The sequence below is a fragment of the Mirounga angustirostris genome, unplaced genomic scaffold, assembly GCF_029215605.1.
Source record: "Mirounga angustirostris isolate CCGP_5_RB_7025 unplaced genomic scaffold, mMirAng1.0.hap1 SCAF_11, whole genome shotgun sequence".
NCBI lineage: Eukaryota > Metazoa > Chordata > Mammalia > Carnivora > Phocidae > Mirounga > Mirounga angustirostris.
Window position 1 is genome coordinate 8,679,154 of NW_026991719.1, and position 20,671 is coordinate 8,699,824.

Genomic DNA, 20,671 nt, shown 5'->3' on the forward strand with positions numbered 1-20,671 from the left:
TTGGAGTTTCAGAAATGGGAATTGTGTGGTACTCGGAGTCAGCCTTAAATGTAACCTAACCATACTCATAAGAGGCTGGTTTATCATCAGAGTCAGAATTTGTGTACCGTGAGGTACAGGAAGACCAGAATATCTGTTGTATCTGATACTGCATTTTCTCCCTTACAGAAAAGCTGTGGTTTTTGTGGAAAAGCCAGAAAAATAAGTAAGAAAAAGCTAGATGAACTCACTGGCTGGCCTCCTTTCCCTCTAGATCCCTTGAATATTAACTTCCTTAATAGAACCTGTTAAAGGATAATTTTTAACAGTGGTAAACTCATGACTCTCATACAAATGGAAAATGAACACATGAAATATTTGATGTAGCTCATTAATTAAGTGAGGGCCCCAGGAAGATGCTATGACCAGTTCAAAGTACAGTTTATATGAAGTAAAGAAGTGTTGAAATGAATTTACAAATGGATACAAAACTGGGTTTTCCCATGGGGTGTGGTTGAGGGAGTTGATTGAACTACCACCAGACAATTTATTTGCACGTCTTGGGCAAGACTTATTTTACATTGCTATTACCTACAATTTATAGAGTCGTAAAACAGCTCAAAGGGAATGAAAGGTTAGAAGCAGCCCACAAGACTGTGCTCTACACAATCCATAGTTTTTACTTTGGAGATACCTAGTAACCTTTTTTGCTTATTTCAGATTTTCTTATAAACTTGTCTGACCTCTTCTTCTTGCAGACAGTCATTATCTTGAAGATCAATTGTAGAACTGATTTCTCCCGGCCTTGAGACACCTTTCTTCCCTCCCTTCTCCACTGGCCAATTAAGAGTCCTTAGCAATATACCCTAAGGAAGTAGCTTTTAGTATTTAAAGCACCCCTCAATTGGCCTTTTGTGCCATTAAAAATCAGCACTTAATACATTTGATTCCCAAACCTGGTTGATCAGAATCATCTTGGATTTTCAGGAATATAGACATCCAGGTCCATCTCTGGATTTTCTGATCCAGGTTCTTGAGGATTGGTTCTTGAGGGACATACATGTCTTTAACAAAAGCTCATGTTAGGAGTCTGTGGATATACTCTGGCTTAGAGACCAAGGGCCCTGAAAGGAAAAAATGCCAGCCTTGATTTGGGGGGTAGGGGATTTGGGCCAGAGGAATATTTGAAGTGAAAGTGGCAGGACCTAGTGACCAAGGACTATTGTAGTGGACGGTGGGGGAGGAGGAGGAATTTTCATGAGTTGAGGATAGCTTCCAGTCACTGAGCAACTTGGATGGTGGTAAGGCTCATTATCATCTTTATAATCTTTAAATCATTAGACACTCACGTTAGTATAGCTTTTCTCTCTACCAGCATTTACCATTACTTTAGAAAGTTGCATTTTGTGATAGAATGTAATTCTCTATATTGCCTATATAGTATTTTATACCAAAAACCAATGAAAATAAAAGTTACGGTTGGTAGTGATGGGGTTTTGGAATATAGGTGAGGTTCAGTGAGATGAGGTCCGGAGCCGACAACCAAGAAAGAATTCTTGAGACGTCTTTGGTGCAAAATGGTGGTTTTATTAAAACACAGGGACAGGACCCATGGGCAGAAAAAGCTCCTGCACCGGGGTCATGAGGGATGGCTGATTATATACTTGGGAGTTGGGGGAGGTAAGGAAGAGGGAGGTTTTCAAAAGGATTTTCATATGTTAAAGAAGACTCCCAGGATACCAGAGGCCTTGCCATTGTCAAGGTTGTTTTCCTTCTAGCAAGTTATTAACATGAAGATAGTTGGGAGCTTCCTGGAGGAACATTACACTCTGCCCGCTTCAAGTATCTGTCAATGGGCTGCAGGTTATAAGGACATTTAATTGTATCTACATTTCCTTCTGGAAGCTAGGTTATTGATAGAAATGCTTTGTTCTTACAAATTGCTAAGACATTTGTAAACTGAGGGAGAGTCATGTTTTGCAGGATTGTGTTCTCTGTAAGTTAACTATTTGTTTTTCCTTTCCTTAGCTTTAGGGCATCCAGGAGTGCCTGAGGAATGTCACATATATCCCATCTTGGGGGGCTTGTGGGGTGTTGGCTTCTGCTTTGTCCTCAGCTTGCCTTCTGTTCCCTCATCAGTAGGTTTTTTGTTTGTTTGTTTGAAGTAGGCTCCATGCCCAGCATAGAGCCCAAGCATGGCTTGAACTCACAACCCTGAGCTGAGATCAAGACCTGAACTGAGATCAAGAGTCAGACACTTAACTGACTGAGCTATCCAGGCACCCCTGGTTGGTAGTTTCAAACTCCATTAAATTTAATTTAATGGGCATTAAAAACATGCAAAAAGGGGTGCCTGGCTGGGCTTAGCCAGTGGAGCATGTGACTCTTGATCTCAGGGTCGAGAGTTCAGGCCCCATGTTGGGCCTAGAGCTTACTTTAAAAAAAAAAAGAGAGAGATTATGAAAAAATCATGCCAAAAAAAAAAAAAAATCAAAATGTAGTTTGTGTCCTGAAAAGAAATCTTAAATGGAAATCCCAAACTATTATTTCAGGTTGTATTTGTGATATTGTAATGTTGGGGAGGAAAAAGTTTTCCTCGACCCTCTGGGGTCCCTGGCTGGGTCTGAAAATTAAACTGACAAAGAGATTAACAGGAGGAAAGCATAGCCAAATGTATTTAATGTAAGCTATATGTGATTCGGGAGCTCTCAGAAGGAAGTGAAGACCCAAAGAAATTAGACCTGAGTATTAAACGAGGGGCACCGAGGAGTTAGCAAGACCTGTTTGTTCACATTCTTCTCCCTTTGTCTTCAGAGATAAGGATACTCCTTTCTTTTGGGTATAGGGAGGCCCCCACTCACTTGAGGGTTTTATGACCTGGTTTAGAGCAGAATGGGGTGGGGAGGGCCAAGAGTGACCCTCTTGTTTCTGTTGTCTTCTCAAACTCCTTTATCTTCAATGCCAAGATGCCATGTTTTAGGGTAGTGTGTTCTGATCCCATCAGTAATTTATGGTAAGAAATATACATTTGGTCTTTGTCCAGTTTCTGGCACAGAGCTCCTAAAGTCCTAGTAATTTCCTAAGCCACAGAATGATAAATGCCTTTTGTTATTCATAACAAGTCCCTTTCAAGCATGCCTGAGTTTGCTAATGAGGTTAACTTTTGAAAAGCCCCAGGTGTTCTAAGGATGGGGGCTGGCAGTCTAGGGAACCTATCTTGATTTGAGGTTTCAATTTTCAGCCCCTTCCCTCCGGGGAGGGAAAAGGGGCTGGAGGTTGAATCAATCACAAACAGCCATTGATTTAACCAGTTGTGCTGTGTAATGAAGCCCCCGTAAAACCCCAAAGGACGGGGTTCAGAGAGCATCCATGATGAACAAGAAGCATCCGTACGTCAAAGGGTGACACACCCCAAACTCCATGAGAACAGAAGCTCTTGTGCTCGGGACCCTTCTGGACTGACCCCTATGTATCTCTTCATCTGGCTGTTACTTATGTCCTTGAATATCCTCTGTAATAAACCAGTAATCTAGAAAAACTGAATTCTGTTCTGTGAGCTCCTCTAGCAAATTAATGGAAACCAAGGAGTCATGGAGACCTCCAGTCAGTCAGAATGAATTGTAGGACATTCAGCCAGTGCACAGAATTGCTCGCTGTGTGGAAAACCCACACATTTGGTGTCAGAAGTGAAGTGGTGGTGTTGCAGAGTAGCGAGTGAAGGAGACCCAGGAGTGTGTTTTTCTTTACAGTATTTCTTTAAACAGTTTCCATAAGTGAAGTAGACACGCTTTGTTCTCAACACAAGTACTTTCTTTTTTTTTTTAAGATTTTATTTATTTGAGAGAGTGAGAGAGCAGGAGCTGGGGGAGGGGCAGAGGGAGAGGGAGACGCAGACTCCCTGCTGAGCAGGGAGCCTGATGACGCGGAGCTCAATCCCAGGACCCTGGGATCATGACCTGAGCCGAAGGCAGATGCTTAACCAACTGAGCCACCCAGGCGCCCTCAACACAAGTACTTTCTATAAACGATATAAAAGGCCTTAATTGACATATGCTCTGTCTCATAGGGGAAAAAAATCACCTCAGCAAAAAGTAATTGATGATGCCACAGGCAGCGCTGTTGGAGGTTCAAGTTCTCAAATGATGGGGCATCATTCAACAAATTCAAGAAACCCTAATCCATCAGTGTTGAAAAGGAACAACATGCACAGAAAATAGCAGGTGTGTTAGCCTTTTCAGCAGATGGGGTGTGCATCCCAGAATGGGCCCAGCATATTACACATATTACAGCACTGATTATTATACTGTTGGGGAATAATATGTCAATATGGAGATGCTCCCTTGTGGAGCATTTAGGATTTCCTGTCATTCCCCTTTCTTTTCCTTCCTCCAGTTTTCCTTTCCAGCTGGTGTGTGCATGTTTGCGTGCGCACGCGTGCGCGCGTGTGTGTTGCCAGGGACCATTTGGATTTTAAAGGCTGAAAAGTAAGTCAAGTTCTTTTTTCCCAGGGGTTGACCAGTTACCAGCCACTTCCTTCTTCTGGCTGTCATTGCCTTCAGTCTGTCATTGGCAAGGCCACACATTGCTACCAAAGAGGACCTGAGAAGCAGTCTGAAACTGAGATGCACTGATCCATATCAAGGAATTGTTAAAGACCATGGCCAGTTACCAGTTTTCTGGCACAATTTTCTAGGCATTTTTATGGCTTTAAGCATGGTTAAAAATTTTGATGTCCACATAGATACTTGAGGATTTAAATCTCCTATAATACAAAGATGGATGTGCCCTTTTTTTTCAGATGTATTTTGCCTTTATTCTGTAGTCTAATCCTGCAATTTACTCTTGCTAAAGCTCTGCCTTGTGCATGTCATCCGCTCAGCACCAGATGCACATCTTGATCATAGCATTCATCACAGAGTAGTGAAGCATATTAAATTCATGTGTGTGTATATATCTGCTCCCTCTTTGGAGGTACTTCCTATTCTATTCATTTTCATATCTGCACTGTCTAGCACAATGTTCAATACATATTTGAGTTAAATTTAATTTATTCCCTATTGCCTGAAGGGATGAAGTCCAAACTCTTTAGCCTGATAATCAAAACCTTATTTAACTTCTCACCTTACTGTCCTTTGATTACCTACTTATAACCAGTATGTGGAACAAGAAGGACTTAGGGGGTGGAATCTTAAAGCAACTTTAGTTTTGCTTCCTTTATCCCTCTAAATCCACTCTGTAGAGTTGTGTTTTACTGTTATCTAGAGACTCTTTGATAATACAAATCCCTATGGTCATTTCAGGTTGCACAATACAATCTGAATCCGGTAATTCAAATGTCTGGTGCCATCAGACTTGTGCCTGAGCTTAAACCTCCTGCGGCCACAGGCTGTGCTTGACTGGCTTCTCCTGTCTTCTCCTCTGAAGTTTCTCTTCCCCTCTCAGATTGTGAGCCATGGTTTCTGATTCCTCCAGAGTGGAAAAGGAGACAGAACAGGGGTAGGCAAGAAAACGTTGTGTGTGTGCAAGCAACTTATTTATTCAGAGTGTAGTACTGTCTACTTTGTAAGACTTGAGAAAGAACCAAATGGGATAAATATACAGTTAATACTAAAGATGATTCAGATACTTAGGCAGAATTTCCCTTTTAACCCTTTCACAAGTATTTTATTTTATTTATTTTTTTTTATTTTTTATTTTTTTAATTTTTATTTATTTGACAGAGAGACAGAGAGAGAAGGAACACAAGCAGAGGGAGAGGGAGAGGGAGAAGCAGGCTTCCCGCAGAGCAGGGAGCCCGATGTGGGGCTCAATCCCAGGACCCCGGGATCATGACCTGAGCCGAAGGCAGACGCTTAACGACTGAGCCACCCAGGCGCCCCTTTTCTTTCTTTTTTTTTTTTTTTTTTAATTTTTATTTATTCCTTTCACAAGTATTTTAAGAAGTCAAAATTGGTGAGTAGAATAAATACAAAAGGAAGAATTTTGTGTACTGACAAGAAGACTGTCCACCTCGCACCAATGATGGTTCAGCCTATAGCAAGGCGCTTCTAGTCTTCCTGTAGACCTGGGTGGGGGGTGGTGGTTTAGAGTTGTTAATGTCCCCAAGTTACAATTACCTTGCTCTTTCCAGGCTTTTCAGCACATCTGTGTGTTTCCCCAGTAAGTCCTATAGTTGTTCCATATTGCAACTAAAACTCATCTCTGGATCAGGAATCTGTTCGCTACATTTAAGGTCACCAAATATGCAAGTCTGTACATCTTATGAAGTTGACTGGTCTTTATCTGCTATTCTAAATGCCAAGAACTGTCAGCTAGGAGGGAGAGCTCAGCCTGTGCTGAAAGACACAATGATATATTTGTATGTAACATCTACAGAACAACTTTCAGTATTTCAGGAAACTTCTTACTTGACTGGTACTGCCAGACAGGTCTACCTTGGTGTCCTCTCTAGGCAGAGATATAAAGTTGATTTTTTTTTTCTTTTTCTTTTTTCCTTTCTCTCTCTCTCTCTCTCTTTTTTTTTTTGTATCTTGAACAATTTCATATGTCCTTGTTATTCATTTCTTAGCCCTGACAAATCTGGAAATACCTCCAGCTTCTCCCTGCTAAGTCTGTTTGCCCCTCCCAGTGGTCCTCTTACACAGGATTAAAGCCACGCCATGGCTGCTCACCCTCATACAGTCGCTGACATCTAGTCCCTGGGAAGCACTTCTGCATTTTCCTTCCTGACAGACACTAAGAGTTCAGATCCATCCCAGTGACCCCCTCCAGCACGCAGCACTTTCAGAGAAGCTAGCCAGCTCACCTTTCACGCTTCAGAGTTTTCAAGTGTGAGTCAAACACTCAAACTGGAGGGCACTCATCTTAATTCCCCCGAGGACTCCTTTGGATGATCTTTTCCCCCAGGCATCCCTCCACATTTCACTCCTGATTTGCCTGGTCCAGGCAGGAGAAAGAAAGCACACGGACAATATGAACAGAGTATCACTGTGAAACATTTCACAGAAGTTGTTAGCTAGATAAACAGGTGTTAATGACTGAAGAGATAAGAGGTGGACCCTGGGAGGTAGCAGAGGTAGCCATCGGCTAAAAGCTACCACCATCTCTATGGCTGAGGGATCAGAGGGAAGAGGTTGCCGTTATTAGAATTCAGAAGCTAAGAGAGGGAGCCTCACAAAGCTGGTGTCTCTGCCACCCATACTTCTGGGGAGGGCCAGTGTTCAGCCACAGGATCAAACTGCTGCTGCAGTGAGGAGGGGTTCCTGAGGCGCCCCTAGGGAACCGCATGCCCATGGCCGACCCTTAGGAGAGCAAACCCGTCCTCATCTTCTGCCTCCAGGCTTCTGGGCGCTCTCTAGTGCCCCTATGGAAAGAGCCTATCAGGAGGAGGCTGGCAAAGCAGAAACAGACCCAGAGATCCAGTATCACAGAGCAGAGGATGGAAGAGTGGGTTTTCAGCTGGATGACAGAGACTTTCCTGGCACAGCACCTCTTGGGGTGGGGCTGGACTCATAGCATGTCAACAGCACATTGTCTTCAACAGTCCTTGAAACCCCTCTCATGAGGCTTGTGGTCCCCCCACCATTCCCCCTGGAGGGGCCAGGGTTCCCGGTAGAGTTTCTGCCCCCCGCCCCCCCCACCCCCCCGCCATAGTCTGTGTGGGTGGCTGGGTTAAGGATCAGGTAGCTGGTTTTTGGACACCTCTTTTAAAAATTTCTCTTATGCCCAAACACTTTCATTTTAAATATGATCTCTACTGTTTCTTATTACCCTGTTCTATAGCTTTAACTGCCTCCAGCTGCCTCGGTTTCTTCATTATCTACCCCCTCCTCGCCCCTCCCGCCTCCACCATTACCACCACTAATAAGCAGAATGTGTGTCAGTGTTCTTTCTTGCCTTATCTTCCTTATTTTTTATTTATCTAATTTCTTTCAATACCCGTACTGGGGTTGGTGAGATAACAGAAAGGATAGAATTATTAAGTTGGACATAAATCAGAGATTTCAATAATTTCTTTTCCTTTTCTTTTGTTTTTCTTTCTTTCTTTTTTTGGTAGATCTCATTAATTTCTAAGATACAAATTGTGAGGCTTGGAGAGGGCTGGAGCCACCAGTCACTGCATGTCCTCTTGTGTAGGATGCACTGTGTGAGACACTGTATGCTGCTAATTGATTATACAGCAGGAAGCTGTCTTGGACACAGAACATGTATACTTAGTTACATGGCTTAGATGACATTTCCATGCCCTGTAAGTCCATAGAGTCCAGGCCTGTTTGCCATAAAGCATCCTAGACAGATCAGGTATACCTTGCTAAAAGAATTCTATAAATAAGAAATCTCTAACCAGCCATTAATTTGCCAGGAAGTCTGTCAGTAGCATGTTTTCACAAGGATTTATCCAGGTAAACTTTCTTTCAAGAAAGACAATGGAATGCAGGACTGCAACCATTTCCTTTCCAAGGAACATTTCCTGTCCAGCAAGTAAGATGGAACTGAATGCTAAATATGTTGATTGAAGACGAGTGGAACAGAAGGAGCAGAGATGCATGGACAAGCTCATTTGTGTTGGATCTGACCGGTGTTTTCCTTAAGAAGGTAGGGGGAGTCTAGGCCAAAATTGGTAAGCCTCAAGCAAGGAACTGGAGGGAAACTGGTGACTCCTTTTTTTTTTTTTAAAGATTTTATTTATTTATTTGTCAGAGAGAGAGAGCGAGCATGAGAGTCGGGCAGAGGGAGGAGCAGGCTCCCTGCTGAGCAGGGAGCCTGATGTGGGGCTCGATCTCAGGACCCTGGGATCATGACCTGAACCAAAGGCAGACACTTAACTGACTGAGCCACCCAGGCATCCCAAAGCTGGTGACTCTTTTTTTTCTTTTTTAAAGATTTTATTTATTAGAGAGTGAGCGAAATAGTGAGAGAGAGAGAGAACTGTTGGTGGGAGGAGCAGAGGGAGAGGGAGAAGCAGGCTCCCAGCTGAGCAGGGAGCCCAATGTGAGGCTAGATCCCGGGACTCCGGGATCATGACCTGAACCAAAGGCAGACAGTTAACCGACTGAGCCACCCAGGCGCCCCTCAAAGCTGGTGACTCTTAACAGAAGTCAGCAGATACATTGTAAGGGAGGTTTGAGGGTAGGGAATGGTAGGAGGCAGAACCAGCTTTAAGCTCCAGACTGCAAAGAGGAAATAAGTCCCTCGGGATCATGTAGTCCAACCCTTCTTTTTAAAGACAAATAGACTACACTGATTTGCCCCCAGGTTGTTCCAAGTTTGTTAGATGTGCTATGGGAGATCTCCTACGAGGTGTTTCCCAAATTTGGCTGGTCTTAAGATTCGCCTAGGAGATGGGGGAAGCTTTTAAAAAATGTGAAATCCTGGCTCCCACCTCAGACGTACTTGGATCAGAATTTTGGGGGTGGGGCTGGAATTCAGGATTTTTAAGATGCTCCCAAAGAATGCTCTAATGATCTTGGTGGTTTGAGGACCACTTCCCTGTACTACAGATCAAACACAGTATGACTGGGATGCCTGGGTGGCTCAGTCAGTGAACCGTCTGCCTTTGGCTCAGGTCATGATCCCAGGGTCCTGGGATCTAGTCCCGTGTCCGGCTCCCTGCTTAGCGGGGAGCCTGCTTCTCTCTCTCCCTCTGTCCCTTTCCCCCGTTTATGCTCTGTCTCAAATAAATAAAATATTTTTTAAAAACACAGTAGGACTTCCCATGTTGTCCTGTTTGGGGACTATAACACCTAGTCAGTAAGACTCTAGGCCCTTTGGGAGAACCAGCCTTTCCCTCAGAGTCCTGATATCCTGTGAAATGTGTGGTCCATACCATTTGGCACTAGGCAATTACTACTGCAGATAGTTATTTTTCTATTTATAATTACTCTTGTACTAGTCTTCCATTGCTGCTGTGACAAATTACCATGAACCTAGTGGTTTTGAGAATGCAAATTATCATCTTTTTTTTTTTTTTAAGATTTTATTTATTTATTTGACAGAGAGAGACACAGCGAGAGAGGGAACACAAGCAGGGGGAGTGGGAGAGGGAGAAGCAGGCTTCCCGCCGAGCAGGGAGCCCGATGTGGGGCTCGATCCCAGGACCCTGGGATCATGACCTGAGCCGAAGGCAGACGCTTAACGGCTGAGCCACCCAGACGCCCTGCAAATTTATCATCTTACAATTCTGGAGGTCAGAAATCAGAAATGGTTCTCACAAGGCTAAAAATCAAAGTGTTGGTAGGGCTTTATTCCATTCTGGACGCTCGAGGAGAGAATTTATCTCCTTGTCCTTTCTGGCTTCTAATGGGCAACCCATATTCCTTGGCTGAGTCTGCCTCCCTCCATCCTCAAAGCTAGCAACAGCAGGCTAAGTCTGTGTCACCCTACCATTTCTTTAGTTCTTCTCTGCCTCCCCGTTCCACAAGTAGGGACTACAACTACAGTAGTCCCTCCTTACCAGTGGTTTCACTTTCTACGGTTTCAGTTACCTGTGGTCAACAGCAGTCTGGAAGCAGATGCTCCTCCTCCTAACACATCATCAGCAGGTCAGTAGTAGCCTAAGGCTGTGTCTCGCAATGCCCACGTCATTCATCTCACTTCATCTTATCACATAGGCATTTTGATCATCTTACGTCACAAGAAGATTGAGTACTATACGAGAAGATATTTTAAGAGACCACATTCACGTAACTTTTATTACAGTATATTGTTGTAATTTTATTGTATTATTAGTTGTTAATCTTTTAGTGTGCCTAATTTATAAGCTAAACTACTATAGGTATATATGTATAGGAAAAAAACATAGTATATACAGATCTTCCTTAGCTTGTGATGGCATTATGTCCTGATAAACCCATCGTATGTTGAAGATATCAAAAGCTGAAACTCATTTTTTAAAAGATATATTTACCGGGTGCCTGGGTGGCTCAGTCGTTAAGCGTCTGCCTTCGGCTCAGGTCATGATCCCAGGGTCCTGGGATCGAGTCCCACATCGGGCTCCCGGCTCAGCGGGAAGCCTGCTTCTCCCTCTCCCACTCCCCCTGCTTGTGTTCCCTCTCTCGCTGTCTCTCTCTCTGTCAAATAAATAAATAAAATCTTAAAAAAAATAAAAGATTTACTTATTTGAGAGAGTGCTTATGAGTGGGTTGAAGGGCAGAGGGAGAGAAACTCAAGCAGACTCCCCACTCAGCACGGAGCCCGATGTGGGGCTCAGTCCCATGACCCATGAGAGCATGACCTGGCCCAAAATCACAAGTTGGACGCTTAACCTACTGAGCCGCCCAGGTGCCCCTTGAAATGCATTTAGTACACTGAACCTACCAGACATCATAGCCTAGTTTGGTCTACCTTAAATATGCTCAGAACACATACATTAGCCTGTAGTTGGGCAAAGTCTTCTGACACAAAGCCTATTTTATAATAGTATTGCCTATCTCGTGTAATTTACTGAATATTGTGCCGAAAGTGACAAACAGATGGTTCTCTGGGGACAGAACGGTTGTCAGTGTATGGGTTGTTGACCCTTGTGATCGCATGGTTGACAGAGCTGCGGCTCGCTGCCGCTGCCCAGCATCAGGAGAGAGGATCATACTGCATTTTGCTACCCCGGGAAAAGATCCAAATTCAAAATTCCAAGTACCGTTTCTACCAAATGAATATTGCTTTCGTACCATCGTAAAGTCGAAAAATCGTAAAATTGGAAGCTGGGAACCATCTGTACAGGGTTTTCAGTCCTATCGTGGTTTCAGGCATCCACCAGTGGTCAGAGTGCATCCTCCATGGATAACGGGTGCTACTGTGTTGTGACTATATGGGGCTCACCTGGAAAACCCAGGCCACTCTCCCGTTGTAAAGTAAGCTGATAAGTGCCCTTCAACCTTAATTCCTTTGCCATGTAATATAACATCCTCGCAGCCTCTGGGGATTAGGGTGTGCACATCGTTGGGGAGGGAGGGCATTATTCTGCCTACGTCATGTCCTGTTTTCCAAATTAGATTCCTAAGAGGACAGGACCACATGTTATTTTAACTAGAAGGGTGTTTTGCCAAAGTAATCATTCAATAATTAATGGTTGAATGGTTGGATGAATTTGCACTAAATGAATGAAAGTGACTCCATTTCCAAGTTTTAGTTCTCTGAAGAGGATTCCTTCACATTACTTACTTCATACACCAGAATAATTTCATGAAGTACATTGTAATCAGGAATAGAACTCATCGGGGCACCTGAGTGGCTCAGTCGTTAAGCGTCTGCCTTCGTCTCAGGTCATGATCCCGGGGTCCCGGGATTGAGCCCCACATTGGGCTCCCTGCTCGGCGGGAGGCCTGCTCCTTCTCCCACTCCCCCTGCTTGTGTTCCCTCTCTCGCTGTGTCTCTCTCTGTCAAATAAATAAATAAAATCTTAAAAAAAAAAAAGGAATAGAACTCATCGTTTCGCTGTAACTCATCTCAGTGTCCAAAAAGATATTCTTTCTGCTTATTTAAATCAATATACATGCTCCCGGAGCTATTGCCGTTTCTCCAGGATCACATGCTCCTCTCACTATCGGTTGTAAATGTTGCACTCCTTCCAAAGTCCCTGGAGTGTCTGGCAGGATGAGTCCAGCAAGATCATCTTCCTGTTTAGTCACTGTTGTTGGAAGCAGAAATCAGCATTCTTTTGTCAGTAATACATCATTCCTGTCTGTTGCTTTCCACCCTCTCAGCATCTTAAATTTAAAAAAAAAAAAATCAAGGGACGCCTGGGTGGCTCAGTTGGTTAAGCGACTGTCTTTGGCTCAGGTCATGATCCTGGAGTCCTGGGATCGAGTCCCGCATCGGGCTCCCTGCTGAGCAGGGAGTCTGCTTCTCCCTCTGACCCTCCCCTATCTCATGTGCGTGCTCTCTCTCACTCACTCTCTCTCTCAAATAAATAAAATCTAAAAAAAAAAAAAAAAAAAAAAAAATCAAACAATACATGAATACAAAAGAAAATGGTATTGGCTGTTTTCACCCCAGTATGAAGCCTGAATAGTGTCTTGATTTGTTATTTAGAAGCAACCTTCTTATGTTCTAAGTCAAAAAGTTCTTTCCTTTCTAAAAAGGGGGAAATAATAGTTTTCTGATATCTCCCACAATATTGTCATACTTCCTGAACTCCATATTTTAAAATTTAATGAATCAATCAGGGAGCATTTTTTTAAGCACTGTGCTTGATAAAAAGACCTCTAAGACACAAACCTCACCTGAAAGCGGCTTAAAATCTAGTGGAAATATATACAAAGTTGGAAGAAAAGAAGTTTCTGTACAAAGAGTAGAATTAACTGGACCTTTTCTGTGCTATGGAAATATTTGCATCTAATAATCATAATGCTATTTTAGCTGTAATAGCCTCAGTTTGCCATGCAGGGAGTTGAAAAAAGAGCACGGATATGTAACAATCATGTATGATTTCAAAATATTTTCACTGAGACTTAATTTTCTTACCAATCTAGTACTTTTCTAAAGCAAAATCAGTAAGTAAAACCAACTAAGTTGAATTTCACTTTCTCCTGTTTAACCTTTTCTGTAATGCCAAGTGACAATTCCTTTGATTCACACAGACTCTCACTTCGATCCCAAATCCTCCTGAATGCTTCATCTCTTAAATCTCCAGTTTCACTTAGTTTTAAGTGTCCAACTTGTATGAATGCAGCTGATTTTTTTTCAAGTAGGCTAGATTAAACATTCTAAGTGGCCACACTTACTTGGATTACACTGGAGGATCCTCTTCTAATGATCATCATTTCAGTCCCTACTTCCCCAGCCATCAGCAAGTAAATGGCTTGGGTGGATTTTTCTTTTTAAAGATTTTATTTATTTATTTATTTATTTATTTATTTATAAAGATTTTATTTATTTATTTGAGAGAGAGAATGAGATAGAGCGTGAGAGGGGGGAGGGTCAGAGGGAGAAGCATACTCCCCGCTGAGCAGGGAGCCCAATGCGGGACTCGATCCAGGGACTCCAGGATCATGACCTGAGCCGAAGGCAGTCGCTTAACCAACTGAGCCACCCAGGTGCCCAAAGATTTTATTTATTTTTAAGTAATCTCTGTACCCAACGTGGGGCTCGAACTCACAACCCCGAGATCCAGAGTCACATGTTCCACTGACTGACCCAGCCAGGTGCCCCTTGGGTCTGAGTTTTAATCTCTTATCTGGGTTTCTTTTTTTCTTTCCTTTTTTTTTTTTTTTTTTAAGATTTTATTTATTTGAGAGAGAGTGAGAGAGCATGAGCAGGGGGAGAGGCAGAGGGAGAGGGAGAAGCAGACTCCTCTAAGCAGGGAGCCCGATGTGGGACTCCATCCCAGGACCCTGGGATCATGACCTGAGCTGAAGTCAGACGCTTAACCGACTGAGCCATCCAGGCACCCCTACCTGGGTTTCTTTTATGCTTTTCATGGCAAGAGGTAACAGCAATAAAAAATATTTTAAAAATTAAAAAAGAACGTTATTGCCCTCCTGGAGTTGAAACTGCAAAGACTTTAGATGTAAAGATATCTTATCGATGTTGGGGCTTCTCCCCATTTCATTGCCTCCAGAAATTGGAGACACTGCCTCTCCCGCCCATTACTACTGAAAATGTACAAAGTAACGAACTGCATTGCCTGGACAGCGCTGTTACACGTTGGTGTGCTGTGAGACCCTGACAGAGGCATTTTTGGCAAGTTTAACTTGAGAGTCATAATTTACTGCCTCAGTTAGAACTGTGCCTTCCAGGTTCCTGCTCGAAAAGCAATAAGCTTTTGAATTTGTAAATTTTCAATGCCTTGAGCTCTTACCCTAGGCCCTGATCATTTGCATTTTTCAATGAACACCTGTTCTAACAGACTCAGGAGTGGAGGGCAAGCTCACCAGCTTCCTTCAGTTTAGACCGAGGCTGTCAGAGCCTGGGATACAATGAGAAGTGGCTGTCACCTCGCCAATTGTGGTGGCAGCTGGAGTAGGCTTGTTCCTTGCAGGCGCTACTGTCACTGACTTCCTGGGTTTTCTCCAAGAGGCAGAAATGGAAGATCTGGGGGAAGTGGCCACCATCTAGAGTTCTAGATCCCCTTTTTTCTCTGTTTGACCGCGTAGGTCCACCAATTCTTTCCATTCCATCTTCTCTTGCTCTTCCATTCCTTTCTCTTGTGACCAACTGGGGACCCCGTTACCCCCAACCCCCTTTATTTGAGCCTTGGGTTTAGTTCATGGTAAAAACTACCGTTTTATGCCAGGCACTGTGCTAATATTTCCAACAGCCCAATGAGGAGATGCTAGTATTTTCTTTTTCTAAGATAAGGCACCTGAAGCACAGAGAGGGTGAATAACTTGCCCAGAGTTACACATAGGTAACGGGTGGTAGAGAGGATTCACATCCAGGCAACCTGGCTCCAGCACCCGTGTTCTCAACCAACAAACTACACTGTCACTCAGTTGCTCCACACCATTTCTGCCCCATCCTTCCCAGTCATGGGAGGCAATAAAACCATTTCCTTCTGCCACTTTTAACCGCATGAGACCTGACCAATAGGCCAACCAAAATCCCATTTGCTTTCATTTCAACTTCTTTCTTATTCTCTGGTCAGAGAAAATAAGGAACTGGTGGAAGGTTTGCTTTCAAATATTTAGACTGAGTAAGGTGTTAGTCCCCTCTCCTGTCTATATCACATTCATTCCAATCCAGATATTGTTTGAACTGATGTATACTACCCTCATGAATATTACTATACATGAGAGTTTCATGGAGGTGCTGTTAGCTATTGTTTGGTCGTTATAGGGAAGTATTTTTAAAAGGTAATAGGTGGTGGGGCGCCTGGGTGGCTCAGTTGGTTAAGCGACTGCCTTCGGCTCAGGTCATGATCCTGGAGTCCCTGGATCGAGTCCCACATCGGGCTCCCTACTCGGCAGGGAGCCTGCTTCTGCCTCTGACCCTCCCCCCTCTCATGTGCTCTCTCTTTCTCATTCTCTCTGTCTCAAATAAATAAATAAAATCTTTAAAAAATAAATAAATAAAAGGTAATAGGTGGTCTCGAGGAAGACAAGACAACCATGAGTTTGCTGGCCAGGAGAGAAGGATGACTGTTGGAGGATAGGGATCATCTGTTGTCTCACGAGGAAGTTTAGGATTGTTGAAATGTTTTTTTCTGAAAATTTTATTGATTACCTAAAGCACTTGTTAGTTTCAAACTCACTGTGTTTTAGTCAAAAATGCCTATCATTTATCTCATACTACAATAATTGAAGCAGAGAACTATATCCCAACCAAGAGTCTCCTAGAAGCTGGATCCCATTTTAGGGCAGTTTTAGTGGCCTTGGGATTGTAAAGAAACTTATAACAGGTTGCTGGGGTGGGAAGACAGTGTACGAGACAATTTCAGGCAAGGCTATTATTAAAGCAAAGCTCACAGCCAGGCAGGCCATGATTGGGTGTGAATTTTGGCCTGAAAATCTGGCTCATTGGATCTTATCTCCGATTGTACTGTGCCAGCGAGGACTAGACCGAAAACAGAGGCTATTTCTCATCAACGTTTCTTCTCTGCAACACGACTGCTAAGAGGGGCCTCTTGTCAGCCCTCTCTGGGTGGCAGAGTGCCTTGAAAGTCTTCTTGGGTGACACCTCTAGCACAGCCCCAATCCATTTACTGACATGACAGCAGGCCAAGTTGCTGAACTTTCTCGTCAATATTGATGAATTCAGCTGTGGAGGCACATTGCCAAGAATGCTACCGATGGGGCAGTGCCATCCCAGGGGGGAAATCGCCGGTGGATTTCCATGGGGTTAGGCCTTAGATCTGAAAATAGGGAGCCTTTCATCAATGACTTGGATAATAGACCAAGAGACTCCTAGGTATTAAGATTCCAAATGGCCTTAAAGTAATTGTAGGGGGTTGTCCTGCAGCTTGGAATTGGGTCCAAGTTTACAGTCGCCTTGATGGCATTGATCATCGGGATCAAATAGTTAGGAGCCCAAGGCCATCTTGATATAAACCCACTGATTAAGTGTGAGATGTTGTGGTCTGTGAAAATCTGACTAAATTTGAGATTAGGGAGATGCAGAAAACCTGGAATCTATATGATTTAACAAAACATTGTCTTTGCTATGGAAGAATAGGTAGCAAATATGTTAATTCATTCTTATATCTCTCAAGGTCATTAGTTTAATAGATTAAAAGGGTTGGTTTAACTGCTCCCTGCCTTTATTCCTGCCTCTCTAGTCCCACAAATCTTCACTGGAATATCCAAAGCACAGGTAGTCTCGTTAGAAGTTACAGTCATAAACTGTTGCTAGTCCATTCCTCCTCTACCCTCAGATCCAGGAGCTGTTGGTATTTGGGGGTTTTCTAAGATAGTGTAGCAAAATCAGGGACAGATAGAATTTGTTGTATTTTGGGAAACTTTACTAATTTTGTGATGCCTCCTGGCACCCAAGAGACTGGGCAACTTGGGTCTCTTGCCCAGATCAAAGAGAGATACTTTTCCAAAGATATATCTTATTAAGGCACCCTTTCAACTCAGTAACCTTTGCCCCCTCCTGTCACCATGACAAGCTTCATCCCATAATAAGCAGTGATTATCAAGAGAGGCTAAGGAGGAAAGCTTCTTGTGGTGTCTTCTGCTTCTCTTCCTGGGTCCATCTGGTGATGTTACTTCTCGTAGGCCCTTTGCACTTCGTAGCAGATGATCTCAGCCCTTAGATTTGCATTCCCAAATGGAGCCTGATGCTGCCACACTGTGTGCGACCTTCTTGATCACTGTTTTGTCTCTCCATTGCCTGTACCTCCTGGTCTGGATAAATGCCTAATCACGCTGACTCTATCTAGAAAACAGAAGAGAAGGACTTCATCCTAGTGCTAACTGGCTCTGTTCCAATCACAAAAATTAACTAAGAATGCTCTACGCAAAAGAGCTGGATCACCGCTCTTCATAGATACGAGCTACCAAAGAACCACCAGGGGAGCAGGAAGAGTAGGTGTTTAAGCCAAGTCAGGAATAAAATTTCTGCTGACTGCAAGTCTCTGCCACTTTGGCTGGGTGAAATGATTTTTTCCCGGAAGGTTTCAGTGATTGCCTAAAGCACTTGCTAGTTTTGCTAATGTGGTTTGACCTCATTGAGGCTCTCATCACAAATGCCTGTCATTTATCTCATACTACACATAGCTGAGGCAGAGAATTTATTCCCAGCACCAAGAATCTCATAGAAATTGGATGATCACCCTTTGCTTCAATCCAATTTCATTTGATTGTCCCCTGGTTTAAGCCTCCCCTACAAATAAATACGGTATTGATCTGGTGGTTAGTATGTGTAATTGGCAATTGTTCTTCCCTCTTCCAGATCACTTGTGTGTCTCCCATGGTTTACGATGGCTGAATTTGTCAGAGGTTTTCCCACTGGGCTTTCTCGATTTCTACAGGCTGTGATCTGATCCCCAGGGTTTCTTTATTTCCTGCCTTCCGCAGTCTGTGAGTCACTGATGTGTCTTAGCTGTGGGCTGGCCTGCCATCCATATTCCCAAACCAGAATCTGAGTTGCTACCTTACCTGCACCAGATTTTGTGAGGGTCAGGGAAACATGTTTCCCTTCACTGGCAGCAAAGTTTTTTGAGTATTACATTCCGTGTAACATATTATCTATGGCCTTGCTATTTCATGTATTTGATTGTTGTTTGGTTATTTGTAGAATATGACTCAGGAGTTATCACCATATTATAATTTTATTACTTATGTAGAGAGGCGTGCGTATGTGTGTGTGTGTGTGTTTGTATGTGTAATTTAACGCTGTAAATATCAGCATAGAGAGTGAACTGTTCAATGGCACAGTCTGTATCTCATTAATCATTTATATCTTAGCACCTTGAAGAGTACCAGCTCATAGTTGGAATTCAATAAATGCTTTCATTTTAATGAATAAATAAGTGAATGGATAAAAGAATGAATGACTTTGTACTGTTAGATTTTTCCCCTTGGTTTGTGGCTAGTAACTTAACATTTCGATTGTCTTCCCAACATTCGTTCCACCCTCCCTGATCGGAAACATCAGTAACGCATTTGGTGCAGATTAGGGCCATTCCAGCTTTAGGGATCATTCTTGACTGCTCTAGGCCTGTCGTCCCAGTGTTAGATACCAGAAAGGGCACACTCTTTGAGGTACCACTGAAAACAAAATGAGGAAAAATTCTGGCATAACTAAACATCGACATGTAACAGAACATGTAATGTGTATGTGTAACAAAATACATCAAGATATATTTTACATCAGAGCTCTTACAATATGAAAAATATTTATCTCAGAATGGGTGGAATATGGTGAGTTGGTTCAGAGTGAAGCTCAGAACTTTTGTTTGATAGTTTGGGGAAGAGATGCCCCCTTTTCAAGTACAAATGAGGAAGTAGGTGGCTCTCAGTGTCCCTGGCCACCAACGTGTTATGACTCTGAGGAAGGCTGGCCCCAGATATGGCCTGCGATTGCAATGGCCATGTGGAATGCTGAAAAGAAACTGGGTTCTCGACACTGTCATGTCTTGGGAGTTCTGCAGTTATGTGTATTAGGACATTTGCTTTATCATTTAAGCCAGTCCCAGTTTTGTTTTGTTTTTTTAATTTGGAACCTAAAGCATCCTGAGTCAAGTATGACATTTATTTATTTATTTATTAAAGATTTTATTTATTTGACAGAGAAAGACACAGCAAGAGAGGGAACACAAGCAGGGGGAGTGGGAGAGGGAGAAGCGGGCTTCCCGTGGAGCGGAGAGCCCGATGTGGGGCTCGATCCCGGGACCCTGGGACCATGACCTGAGCCGAAGGCAGACGCTTAACGACTAAGCCACCCAGGCGCCCCAAGTATGACTTTTAATAAAGGATACTGAGCTCAAGAGGACAGACCATACACTGTGCAGCAATTAGAATCATAGGGAAAGAAATCCCAACTGTCACACAGTATAGGATGCGAAAGAAAGAATGGCATGTACGTGGTGCAAAATATCCCTTCTGTGTCCTCACTTTTGCTTGATTCTCAGATCACAACTGGCTCCTGCTCTCGAGTCCATTTGCAGACCTTTTCATGAGAATTCCAGAGGAGTCTTCCAGGGAAGGTACATAAGAAAATAAATTGGAATTGTCCAGCTTGGGGGGAAAAAAAAAACCAAAAGAAGTAGCAGAGAGGCAGGATAGCAAGTGGTTGAAAGCTTAAAGCTAGAGACCGGTCCTGAGTTCAAATCCTGACTCTATCGCTCACTCCTAAGACCTCAGGCACCTTGCTGGCTTCTCCTTGTCTTTTCTCCTCTTCTGACAAATGGGTCTAACGCTTTCCATTGTTAAGAGAATTAAATGAGGCTGATGCATGTAAAGACATAACGAGTGCCTTGCGGATGGTAATTTTTAATATTGGGAAAACTTAGAAATCGTTTTCAATTATATGCCGTAACAGAAGAGATCGTGGTCCAGCGGCCTTAGCCTCATGTGTATGTCAGAATAAATAAAGACAATTTTCAGCCAGTAAAAGCTGCTAGGCCTCAAGATAGATAATAGACAAGTAAGATTCTTTTTTTTTTTTTTTTTAGATTTTATTTATTCATTTATTTGAGAGAGTGAGAGAGAGAGAGAGCACATGAGAGAGGAGAGGGTCAGAGGGAGAAGCAGAATCCCTGCCGAGCAGGGAGCCCGATGCGGGACTCGATCCCGGGACTCCAGGATCATGA

At 43.2% G+C, this 20,671-nt stretch overlaps 1 long non-coding RNA gene across 1 annotated transcript in view; it reads left to right on the top strand.

Annotated features, from left to right (window-relative positions):
• The window catches only part of LOC123844313 (uncharacterized), a 144,379-nt gene extending 135,461 nt beyond the window's left edge, over positions 1–8,918 (top strand). Inside the window, exons 7-9 of the long non-coding RNA XR_010406031.1 lie at positions 4,046–4,199; positions 4,372–4,463; positions 8,399–8,918. This is a non-coding gene — a long non-coding RNA (uncharacterized LOC123844313). The remainder of the gene's footprint in view (positions 1–4,045; positions 4,200–4,371; positions 4,464–8,398) is intronic.
• The last annotated feature ends 11,753 nt before the right edge of the window (positions 8,919–20,671 follow it).